At 46.6% G+C, this 12131-nt stretch overlaps 1 long non-coding RNA gene across 1 annotated transcript; it reads left to right on the top strand.

The window, feature by feature from the left end:
* The first annotated feature begins 2396 nt into the window (after nt 1-2396).
* Nucleotides 2397-11168, top strand: LOC311609035. The gene is made up of 3 exons (XR_014783243.1): nt 2397-2530; nt 3326-3461; nt 7737-11168. It is a non-coding gene; the product is annotated as an uncharacterized lncRNA (long non-coding RNA).
* Nucleotides 11169-12131: the final 963 nt, after the last annotated feature.

Genomic DNA, 12131 nt, shown 5'->3' with positions numbered 1-12131 from the left:
ACAAAAACAAAAACAAAAACAAAACAAAAAAAAGTTTCATTTCACCAGAGAAAAGGTCTCATTTAAAAACATTCTAACGTTGACATTACTTGCCAAAATACTTTGAGTCCCAAACTACACATCTGGAAGAGCAGATGTGTGCGCTCTGGGATGCAGCGGGACGGGAGATGTTTCCAGCTCATAAAAACAGAGAGCGCAGAAAACAAACTGTTAGAGACAACATGGTCCTAAGTGCAGGGGTCACCCCACACCCCACACCCCAGCCACCTCCGTGCCTTGGTGCATCCTGCTGCCCTCACATGTACTTTCCTCAAAACTGGTCACATTGTAGTAGCTATGGCTTCAACCTCAGATGTCCCCTACAAGCTCACAGTTTGAACACTTGGTCCCCATCTGGTGGCTGTGTTTTGGAAGGCTGTGTTTGGTGAGGCCTGGCTGGCTTTGAAGGTTATAACCCAGCTCTGGGTCCAGTGTGATCTTGGATTCACTCCTCCTCTGCACCAGGTTCCCAGCTTCGTGAACTCCGCCATGAATTCCCCCCCCGCCTCGATAAACAGCATCCCTTTAAGCTAAGAGCCAAAACAGACCCCTTCTCTCTTAATTTGTTTCTGGCAGGCATTTGAACAGAACAAGGAGGAAAGTGCTAGATTCAAATAATAGAAATTCCACATGGCCCCTCTGGTCTCCACTGCCACTGCTCTGGTCCCTCATAATCCTGACCCCTGGCTCTCTCACCTGTCTCAGGGAAGTAGGAGGCTCATTAGAGGGAAATACAAGACGAGGTAGTGCCAACAGTGTGCTGCCACCAATAAACGAGTGTGGCAGCACTGGCACTAAACTGCAAATGACTAACCAGTGTCACCCCTCCTCCACGCTGGGTACAGGAAGTTCAGCAGAGGTGACTACAGCTGTGGGACCCTCCCTTTTCTGATGGACCTTGAAACTTCCCAGATGAGCCTATGACCACCCTTGCAGGGCAAGAGGCAGAACAGGTTCCCTCAAGCAGTGTTTCTCAGACTTGTGAAGCCAGGACTTCTGGCCAGAAACGCACATCCTGGTGACCCACGAGAGTGGGCACAATATACATGTATTGGCAAGGTGGGCAGGGACGTTGCTAAGGAGCGTCGGGCAGCTTGTCAAGTGCAGGACTCTCCGGAGGCAGGGCGGTGGGTGGCACTATGGAGATGAGTGGTTCACACCTTCCCATCTTCCCTCCTACTCCCTGGTTTGGAAACGCAGAGTGCTTTGGGGTGCAGGGGAGTTGCCTCCGTTGCAGCCAAGTTGTGCTGTGTGGCTGTGCTCTGCCAATGACTCCCCGGAGGTTAAGCCTTGAGGAAAGGTTGGTCTTTGTCTCTTAACTCACTGGAAAGACATCTGACCACACGCCCCAAAGAGGAAGATTTCCTATAACTCCATCATAATTTCAAAGAATGGCAAGGGTGTTAAGAGATCCTGGAAGGGACTTCACCCCCGTGACACAGCCAGCTTGCAGGACAAGAAGCAGAACAGGTTCCCTCAAGCAGTGTTTCTCACACTCGGGGGAACCAGGACTTCTGGCCAGAAACGCACATCCTGGTGACCCACGAGAGAGGGCGCAACATACATGTATCCAAGGATGATTACAAGCATGTAAGTGAACAGACATGTCAGTAGCATGACTTTTCCTTTCCAAATGCCCCGTTTTCTTTTCTATTATTGCTTTTTGCTAAGCTGTTTTTGGCCTATCAAGTTGGTCCGTGGCCCATTATAATATGAGTCACAACCTGTGGTTGTCAAAGCACCGTTCACATCAGCAAAGGCTCACTGTGCTCTTTCACATGGAACCACCGAGCCTCTAGCTAGGTGGCGAAACTTTATGAAAATAGGACTAATGGTTCTTTATTCAAAGACGAACTCAAAGTCTTCGCACAGCTCTTTTCAGGCACCAGTTATTTTGCCTCCTCGTCAGTCTCCCTCCTGAAGCTATAGTGAGCCTTGACAACTGCAATCTCAGCATTTTGGCTCTGAAGGCAGGAATGGGAGTTTGAAGCCAGCCTGGGCTTCATAGCAGGATCCTGTGCCCAAAACAAACAAACAAACAAACAAACAAACAAAAAACAAAAAACAAAAAACAAAACAAAAACCCACCACCACCAACAACAAACTCACACCGAAAATAAACAAAATCAATTCTCCAGGACCCATCATATCATCTTCACCACTGACCCCATCAACGTCCCTGCTGCCAGCAACCATGGTGGTAAACTCACACTACCCCCCTCCCCAGGATGCATCTAAGACCTCATGGGTCACTCACTGAGGACACATCCTCCTTACAGAGAGGGTAAGCAAGCATTGAGGGCCCACAGGATGGAAGGGGGAGGGACAAGGTCCAGAGCCCGCCCTGGTGGCCATGAAGTCACTCCACGCATACTTCAGCTTCTTAGATAGCGTCGTGGCTTTATCATACTGCCTCTGCATGTGCAGCCTCTGGACACGTGTGACCTCCCACATGCCGTTCTCTTCGTCTGCAGTGCGACTTGCCACCTGGGTAAGTCCTCCCTCGAGCTGTCCTGTGTTGCCGCAGTATTCTCTCTTTTTCTTCCTGTCTCTCTCCCTCAGCCATCCATTCGATCCACTTAATAAATTATTTACTGAGCACTTATGACGTAAGAACCTAGAGCACTGCAGGAATAAAATCTCTGCTTCCCAAACCTTGGAGATTGTAAAGGGGGCGGGGGTGGGGGGTAGGGGTGGGGGTTGGCAATGACTAAATGATATCAGGTGCTCGGTCACAAAGGGTGAGGTGGCAGGACACGTCACAGGGGGGAAAAAAAGCACAAGTGACTATTTTTGTATTGTGGGGCAGGCGGCAGGCTCACAGCAGTGACATGCCATCAGGGATCAAGGAGAGGGTTGGGACAGCTCTGTGGATTCCTAGGGGTGAATCAGTGCAGAAAGAGGAAGCCAGTGCACAGATCCGGAAATGGAAACTTTAAGGAATGCCAAGAACCGCCAGGGGCCAGTGTGGCTGCAGCCGAGGGCACAAGGATGACTTCCGGTGAAAATGAAGTCAGGGGCTTGGGGGCACTGCAGGTGGCGGTTTTAAAACCTGATATGATCTGGCAAGCCACTGGAGGGTTCCGCCCCCTTCTGTTGCCACAGATTTAGTTAATTAAAACAGCACGAACTCACTCTACAATTCTAGAGGTCAGAAGTTAACTGACTGAGATCAAATCAGTGTGTTGACAGGGCTGTGTTTCTTCTGGACTCAAAGGAGGGGGGGGGGGAAGATCTATCTCCTTGCCTTGTCAGCTCCTAGAGGTCCCGCCCTCCGTCTTCAAAGGCACCCACAGTGCAGCTTGGCCGCTAACCACAGGCAGGAAGGCTCGTCCATTTTGAAAGATCACTTAAAAGAACCAGAATAGTCTTCCTGTGCCAAGACTCTCCTTCACACCCGTAAGGCGCTTCGGCTATATAAGGTAATAAACTCAGGGACAGGGATAATGCTCAGTGGTCAGGTGATGCCTAGCATGGCTAATAATATGGTTGTGGCTTTCGGCGATTAGGGGGTGGGCACCTTTGGGAGCAGGGTTCGATTACTTTGCAACTAGGAGGAATGATCTTTGTTTCTGAGCTAAGACTGACTATGTAGCCCAGGCTAGCCTCAAACTTGAGATCCTCCCACAGGGGTCAGCATCCTAACCCCACAGCGATCTGAGTTAAGGTTTAAGGGGTCTACTATTGCTCCTTTGTGGGGGACTAAGCATTAGAGGTATGGGCAACGCAGGTGGGAGTAGGTTGGGTCCTAGACCAGGTGCCAACAGAACTGGAGACATACACAGCTCAGAGCTGCCACTGTGTTGGTGCTTCCCACAATCCCTTGGTCTTTGGAAGTAGTGACTATTATTATCCTCACAAAATAAGGGAACTAAGGCCCAGAAAAATGAAATTGTTTGTAACAGAGGACCAGAACTTCAACCATTTTGAAAAATGAATTTATTCTGATGAAGTAAACATTTGGGTTTAGCTAAATTATCCTATCCACAAGGGGGAATGGGACAAGGATGGGTTTATAACTATTTCAAGGCCTTGGCCATGGATAAAAACATACTCGGCTCTGAAACAACATAGGTCAGGCCACTACTAATTAAAAAAAAAAAATACAAACTACAAAGTCCATTGTTGCAGTGCTTTCCTTGCTATAAAGACTGAAGCAGAGGGCAGTTTCAGAAAGATTCTGTAACCGCCCCAAAGGCAAAAAAGGAAATAAACAGGTAACATGCAATCCAGGCCAGGATTGGGGCACAAGGGGGTGGGGGAGGGGGAGGGAGACTTCTGTTTCCTTTTATTCCCAACCATCTCTTAGACAATACATTTGAGATACTGGATCCATTTTTCAGAGATGAGTGCAACTATAAAAAGCAAACAACACTGTTTTGCCTAACTCTAGGTTCTTTAAAATAAAAAAGTTATATTCACTTGATTGACACCTGTGAGATGCCTAGCTCCATTCTAGTCACACGAGGAAGACACCCCTACACATACACCTGCCTGGTTTGCCTCCTAGCACGGGACAAAAATATCATTTCAAGAACAGGCTATAGCTCGCTTGGTAGAGGGCTTGCCTTGCATCTGTGTTAGCAGTGCGCCTTGTACTTTTTGCACTTGGAGGTGGAGGACGAAGATTTGTAAGTTCAAGCTCAGTGCTGGAACATGATGAGTTCAAAGCCAGCCTAGGTTACATGAAACCCTACCTAAAACAAATGTGCTACATAGAAAAACAAAGCAGGGGCCGGGCAGTGGTCCCTGAACTTGGGAGGCAGAGGCAGGCAGATTGCTGTGAGTTCAAGGCTAGCCTGGTCTACAAAGCGAGTCCAGGACAGCCAAGGCTACACAGAGAAACCCTGTCTCAAAGAAGAAGAAGAAGGAGGAGGAGGAGGAGGAGGAGGAGGAGGAGGAGAAGGAGAAGAAGAAGAAGAAGAAAGAAAAGAAAAACAAAGCAAGAGGCAAGAGATTATAAGCGGCAAAGGAAATAACAGTAAACAAAAGAAGAGAACAAATGAGACAGTAGTTGGAGACAAGGGCAGCCCAGACAGGGTGTTTTCATTGCTGAGGAGGGGATGAGCTTGGGATATCTGAGGAGGAGGAGGAGGAGGAAGAGGAGGAGGAGGAGGAGGAGGAAGTGAGCAAAAGGAAGCATGGTGGGTGACAGTGCCAGATGGCAGATGCTCCTGGTGGGTGCACGTAGCAGAGTGTGCTCACAGTAAGAACACAGTGGGAACAGACACACAGGGCCATGTAGAGCGGCTGTAAGGATGGCGTGGTACACAGAGCACAGGCCCTGGACGCAAGCTGGGTTGGAGTATTGGATATGTGTGGGCTTGGCAGGTTGTTTATGTGTTCACAGCTTCCCTTTTGGTAAAACAATAGTGATAACGGAACCATGTCTCTCTCTCTCTCCTCCTCCTCCTCCTCCTTCTTTCCCTCCCTCCCTCCCTCCCTCTCCCTCTCTCTCTCTCTCTCTCTCTCTCTCTCTCTCTCTCTCTGTGTGTGATCTCCCTTAGGACAATTTCTAGAACAAAAGTGCCCAGTGTTAGCCATTTACCGTTAGTGAATAAGATGTTCGGTGAACTGCATTCATTAATATGGGTTTATTTCAGAATATGCAATTCATTTTTTCAATGTGAAATTTGCTTATGAGTATAAAGAAAAGATCCATGTTTTTGTTTATCTATTTCTGGTTTTAGGGTTGAGTTTGGTACCTTTGGAGGCCAGAAGAGGGCACTGAACCCCTGGGGCTAGAGTTACAGACTGGGTAGGCGCTGGGAGCTCAAGCTGGGTCCCCTGGTAGAGCAACTAACACTTCTGAGCCATCTCTCCAGCCCCTTATTTACATTTACACACACACACACACACACACACATTTACACACACACACACACACACACACACACACACACACACACACACTTTTGCTAGAATGTATGTCTGTATGTACATGTGTGCCTGGTGCTTGCAAAGGTCGGAAGAGGGCATTGAGCCCCTTGGAACTGGACTTATGGACACTCACGAGCTGCCACATGGGTAATGGGAACTGAGCCCAGGCCCCGCCCCCTTCTGTAAGAACACGTGCTATTAGGAACACCCAACCATCTCTCCAGTTCCCCTCAGTTTTTGCTCTGTAGCTTTGGCTGGCCTAGAACTCACTATGTAGCCCATGCTGGATTCAGACTGAAGCAATTCACCTGCCTCTGCTTCTGGAGTACTGGGATTAGAGGTGTGTGCCACCATGCCTGCTCCAGAACAATGCTTTTTAAACGGAAAGGCTAATGTATACTTTCATGCCGTGTCATGGAATTCAGATATTTAGTAGGTGAGGCCTCCCCGGAGCTTTAACCAGCAAGGTGCTTACGTGGGAAGGACCTGATGGAGCACACTGCCCTCATCTCTTCCCTAGAGATGGACTCCTCCCCTTTCGCCCTTAATTCATGGAGTTTGGCTAAAATTTGAAAATGAGTCCCAGTTCCTTTTGGCTCCCTAGAAATGGCCTGTTCATGTCACACTTTTATTGTGTTAGTTTTCGGGAACTATGGTCTGTTCCATGTGGTAACATGGGAGCCCCACTTCTGCTCTCACTGTCTTCATGAGTGAGTCCATTCCTGCAGTCCACTCCATTTCTGTTTGCTGGTGCTGTTTCTTTCACACTAGTTACAGAGTACCTTTGCTATTTGATTGTAAGGAGGAAATTAATGTGTAAGGACAAGAGACAGCAAAACAAATCTCTGCTGAAGGGAAGCCATCCCATTGTCACCTTTCTTTTTAAAAATTTTATTTATTGTATATGAGTGCTCTATTTGCAGGAGAGGGTATCAGATCACATTATAGATGGTTGTGAGCCACCATGCTGTTGCTGGTAATTGAACTCAGGACCTTTGGAAGAGCAGGCAGCACTCTTAACCACTGAGCCATCTCTCCAGGCCCACCTTTCTTTCTTTATCTGTTCTCTTTGAATTGTTTTCTTTTGTTGTTTTGTTTTGTTTTTGAGACAGGGTTTCTCTGTGTAGCCCCGCATGTCCTAGAATTCACTCTGTAAACCCAGCTGGCCTCCAACTCAAGAGATCTGCCTACCTCAGCCTTCCAGGTGCTGGGATTAAGGTCATGGCCACCACAGCGTGGCCTATTCTCTTAGAATTGAATAGCAGCCCAAACCAACTTCTCTGCAGAACCTGATCAAGGTGCATGTGGATAACGAAATGTTGCCCAGCAAGTCTCCAATCAGCCGACACTGAGAGGGGGAGGTGGAAACTCCCCAGGGATTTAGTAAAACTCGGTGGAAACACTGATAGTTTGGGTTAAGCAAGAAACTATCTTGACCAGTTCGCAAAGTCCTCATGCTAAGCAGTCTCTGTCTCTGTTCAAGACAGGGTTGCTCTGTGTAACCGCCCTGGAAATCCTGGAACTCACTTTGTAGATCAGGCTGGCCTTGAACTCACAGAGATCTGCCTGCCTCTGCCTCCCAAGTGCTGGAATTAAAGGTGTGTGCCACCAATCCTGGCATGAGTCTCTCTCTTTCCAACACCCTGTATCCCTGGATGGCCTGGAACTGGTGGGTGATTCTCTTGCCTCTGCCTCCCCAGTCCTGAGATTACAGGCATGAGCTACTGTGCCTAGTCCCTAAGCACAGCCTATTTTCACCACCATTTGAAAAAGATGTAAAAATGTTTTGTTTTTATTTTTAACCTTTCTAAATCCAGGCACCCAGTGCCTCCAGAAAGCTATTTTGGATGAAGATGCAGTGTTCTGATGCCTCTCTTTTGAAAACTCCACACATCTACTGAAATGAACCCTCTCATCTCCGTGGACTTGCAGCCACTGAGTTCCAGAAAACACCATGTGCTTCTGCCGACCAACACCTGGAGGCAGCCAGCTCTTCAAGGCAAGCCTACTCCACTCCTCCTTGAGGTCAGGGGTCACTAGTCCCTGTCCTCCTCTGAGTACTCTAAGTTCCTGCCCAGGGAGGAAAACCTCGGCCAGAATGAAACTGTTGAGGTGTCTGTTGGATCTGAGGCGGTTTTGCATCACTTGGTAATCCAGCAATTGTGTCTGCTGCCCAGATCTAGAGACAAGAGAAATAAAACAATGACTTCCCCCACCCCAAATATTTTTATGTGTATAGTTATTTTCCCTGAATGCATGTACATACACCATGTGCACATCTGTTGCCCACAGAGGCCAGGAGGAGGCTTCAGATCTGTAAGTGGGGTTATAGACGGTTGTGAGCTGACATTTGGGGCTCGGTACTCAGTCCTCTGTAAGAGCAGCTGGTGTCCTTAACCGCTGAGCCATCTTCCCAGTCCCTACAATGTTTCTGTTTTATATATATATATATATTTTTTTTTTCCCAGAAATAGGTGTAAAGCACAAGAATCTTTGCAAGATGTTTTCTTAGTCACCCCCCTGAATCTACATCCAGTTGTAAACAGATAACAAGGTTCTGTCATTACAGATCAGAACTACATATTAGTGCTTTAATCATGAACATACCCCAACTTGAAAAAACCACTCCCCGTGTTCCTTTCCATGTATTAGAGAATATGAGAAAGAATGACTAGTTCAGGAAAGAGACAGCAGGAACACAAACAGCACAGAGATAGGAGGAGTAAGCATAATGTAGCAGGAACTCAAAGGAACCAAAACCACATATGGAAAGGCTGAAAGTAGGAGGTGGAATCTGATTCCCCAGAGCAGGATATTAGAAGGCTGATCACACACTCAAGACCTAGGCTAGAGAAAAGAACAGCTGAGCTTTACCCAACTCCAGAGACACACAGTAGAATGGACAGACTAGACAGACCAGAACTAGGCAGAAAGGACTTCAATTTTACCTTGCTTGCTAAGGGAGCCAGCTGCTTTTAGCTGGGTAATATTTTATGCTCTTACTGGGTTATTACCATCTGGCATAGAGAGGTATACATTAGCAAAGACAGGATGGAAGGGGTATGGAAAGCTCAGAGGGAGAGTAGCTACAGAGAAGTCAGACAAGGTTAGGAAGACTGTAAAAACAAGCAAACAACCCTGTATGTCTGTATGTGCATGTGCCAGGGTGAGCACATGAGGTGAGAGGGCCCCTAGCAGGCTTGGCAGCCGGCATCTTTACTTGACGGCCATCTTGATGGGCTCTTGGGTGAGATTCTGAAGGAAGGTGACAGTTTATCAGGGGTGGTAAGAAGCAGGGTCAAGGGAGAGCGTCTTGATGTACCACACAGCATGCTGGCAGGGAGTCACTCTTCCGCGGGGCAGCACTGTTTGGTGGGAAAGCTGGAGTTCGGTATACACTGCTAAGCAGAAGTGAAGTCAAGACCCGCTTTTTCTCAGACACACTTTGAACAAGCTTGCTTTGACTGTTGAGTTCCAAAATTAGGCCTGGGTGTCTAGTTCGGTGCTCAAGTGTTCTGAGGCAGCACTAGAATACCCCCTTTCTATGAGCCTTGCCATCTTACTGTCCAAAACTTAACATAAAGGGGGTGGTAATTTTGAATGCTTTCCTAAATAGCTATTTTTTTGACAACAGTAGACATTTTAATTTCTATTGTTACTAAAATTAGAAGGCGGGGACTTGCTAACAAGATGTGTGAACAAAGAACCACAAAGTTTGAGGCTCTAACATAACACACACCAAAGCCTGTGACGGAGAGAGATTTCTTAGCCATCTTGCCATCTGCCTGGAGACTAAAGGTTTAAAAATAGATGATCTTTTGAAGGCAAATAAGATGAAAATAATGGAAAATAACAACATACATCTCAAAGTCACACTATAGAAAACAGTGTTTTAGGTACTGCATTAAGGTGGAAGAATACAAAGATGCCTACTGAGACATTCAGCAAGGAGCTACTTTAAAGATGGAAAGCCTGGATGACTGATTAGACACTTTCATAGCTTTGCTTTCAAATTATCATTGCTGGTGATTAATATTTAAACACTACACAAAAAATGGATGAACATCTTCCCAAGGCTATTTTAAAATATAATTGTAAGTGTACACCCCTGCCCCCAACTACTCTAGTCTGCATGTCTTGAAAAGCTGCCTGCACTTGCCATCTTCAGGTCCCCATTCTATGTACTTCCCTGGTCCTACATCTTGGCTTTTTCATTTTTTACTGTTAATGGATAAAGTCCTTCTCAGCAAGGTCACAGACGACCTGCATCATGTGTGTGCTGAGGACTTGTGGGGGCCCTCCTGTTATGGCAATTAAGCTGTTTCACCTAATATTTAGGAGAGCCTTGTAATGTCTTGAGCTTTGTTCCCACTTTACATCTTTCACTGGCCTAAGTACAGCTTCTGGCTAGAAATGCCACAGTGGATCTTTTTATCATTTTAAGTAACTGCCAAATCAAAAGGTTTTACTACTTTGCTTTTACATAACAAATCCAGAAGACAATCTAAAAGGAGGAGGCAAAATGTCTTTTTGTTTTTTGAGCCACGGTTTTTCAGGGTAGCCTTGGCTGTTCTGGACTCACTGTGTAGACCAGGCTGGCCTTGAACTCCCCAGTGATCTGCCTGCCTCTGCCTCCCTGAGTGCTGGGACTACAGGTCCTAAAACTGGGAACACCTGGGGAAGTGAGAAACTACAAGACAAAAGTAGGAGCAATTCCGTAGTAGGACTTGAGCCTTGAACAGGCAGGGAGGACGGCAGTCTTCCCAGTTCTGAAGGGCTGTAAGTAGCGTGGCAACACCCGCTGTGTGGACTAGCGGACCAGAAAGGCGCCCTGGGAACGCAGACGAGGATGATGGCGGCTTGCCTGAGAACTCCAGGGCAGGCGGAGGAGACCGGATAGATGATGGTAGCGGAGTTAGTCACCTCATTTGTAACTTGGAGGGAAAAACAGAGTTAAGAATTAATGTAGTGCCAAGTTACTAATTCTGGGACAATGGTGCAGAAGGTCAAGGGAATTCAGATTAAAAAATAAATAAAAACAAAACCTCATAGACCTCCATTCTATGTTGCTAGTATGTATTTTGACTTTGTTCACAATAATTATCTGTCTGTCTGAGTTGTTCTAAGAACCAACTTTTTTTTATTTTTTAAAATCATTGTATAGACACTTGTAGCAAAATTCCTGGGCATATACTTTGCATTCCAATAAACATTTTAAAATGTTCTCAAAAATAAACTTCCTTGTTGGGCATGGCGGGTGACATTATTTAGAATGCTGAGGCAGGAGGACAGTGAGTCTGAAGCTAGCCTGGGCTACATATACAATGAGACTCTTTGCCTCCAAACCAAATCAAGGGAACTGGTACAGTGACTCAGCGGGTAAAGTGTAAGCCACCAAACTTGCTTACCTGAGTTTGATGCTCAGGACCTACACAGTAGAAAGGGGAGAACTAAATTATTCTCTGGTCTTCACACATGCACCTCAACTTTGTCCCCATACAAATGTAGCAAAAAGAAAAACCACAATTTTCTCCTCAGAGGTTTATGCCTGTGCCCTTATCCGAAATATAAACTCTAGCTCTTCGTTTGAAGTGTAGAATAAAAACAAGGCTGTGGAGAGATGGTTCAGTGGTTAGGAGCTTGGATTGCTCTTGTGGAGGACCCCAGTTCCGCTCCCAGCACCTGCTGGGCTGTTCACACCCCAGCTCCAGGAGACTTGCAACATCATCCTTCATCCTCCGAGAGCACCTGCACTCCCTGGCACATACACTGACACGGACACATTTAGCTTTGCAGTTCAGTCACCTGTCATCCCCACCATGCCTGGCTACCTTTAGATTGAAAGCAGGATAACCGACAACCTATGCCATTCGATACTAGACTCTGCAACTTGCCATGAAAAAGGAGACACTCCTTGGGGAGTGGTACCTACTTGTTTTTCCAAATCATCTTAGAAATGTTAGTTTTAAGCTAGAGTGGGACTTCCATCCTGTGGCCCTGCTAAGACCCTTCTCTCCTCGCCTCCTGGACCTAGACTGAATTTTCTAGCGACCCAAAAATGTGCTTTAACTGATGAAATCTAACATTCTGTCTAAAGCAGTGGTACTAACAAATGACTTGCTATTTCTGATTTTTATGGTAGTTGACTAAAGATATCTTAATTTGGTTTTAAGGAAATCTGCAGGAAAATCTGCTAAGTAGCAGTCTTGCTA

Source organism: Acomys minous (assembly GCF_964271855.1).
Source record: "Acomys minous genome assembly, chromosome: 11".
NCBI classification, from domain to species: Eukaryota; Metazoa; Chordata; class Mammalia; order Rodentia; family Muridae; genus Acomys; species Acomys minous.
This window is presented reverse-complemented; position numbering and strand designations above follow the sequence as displayed.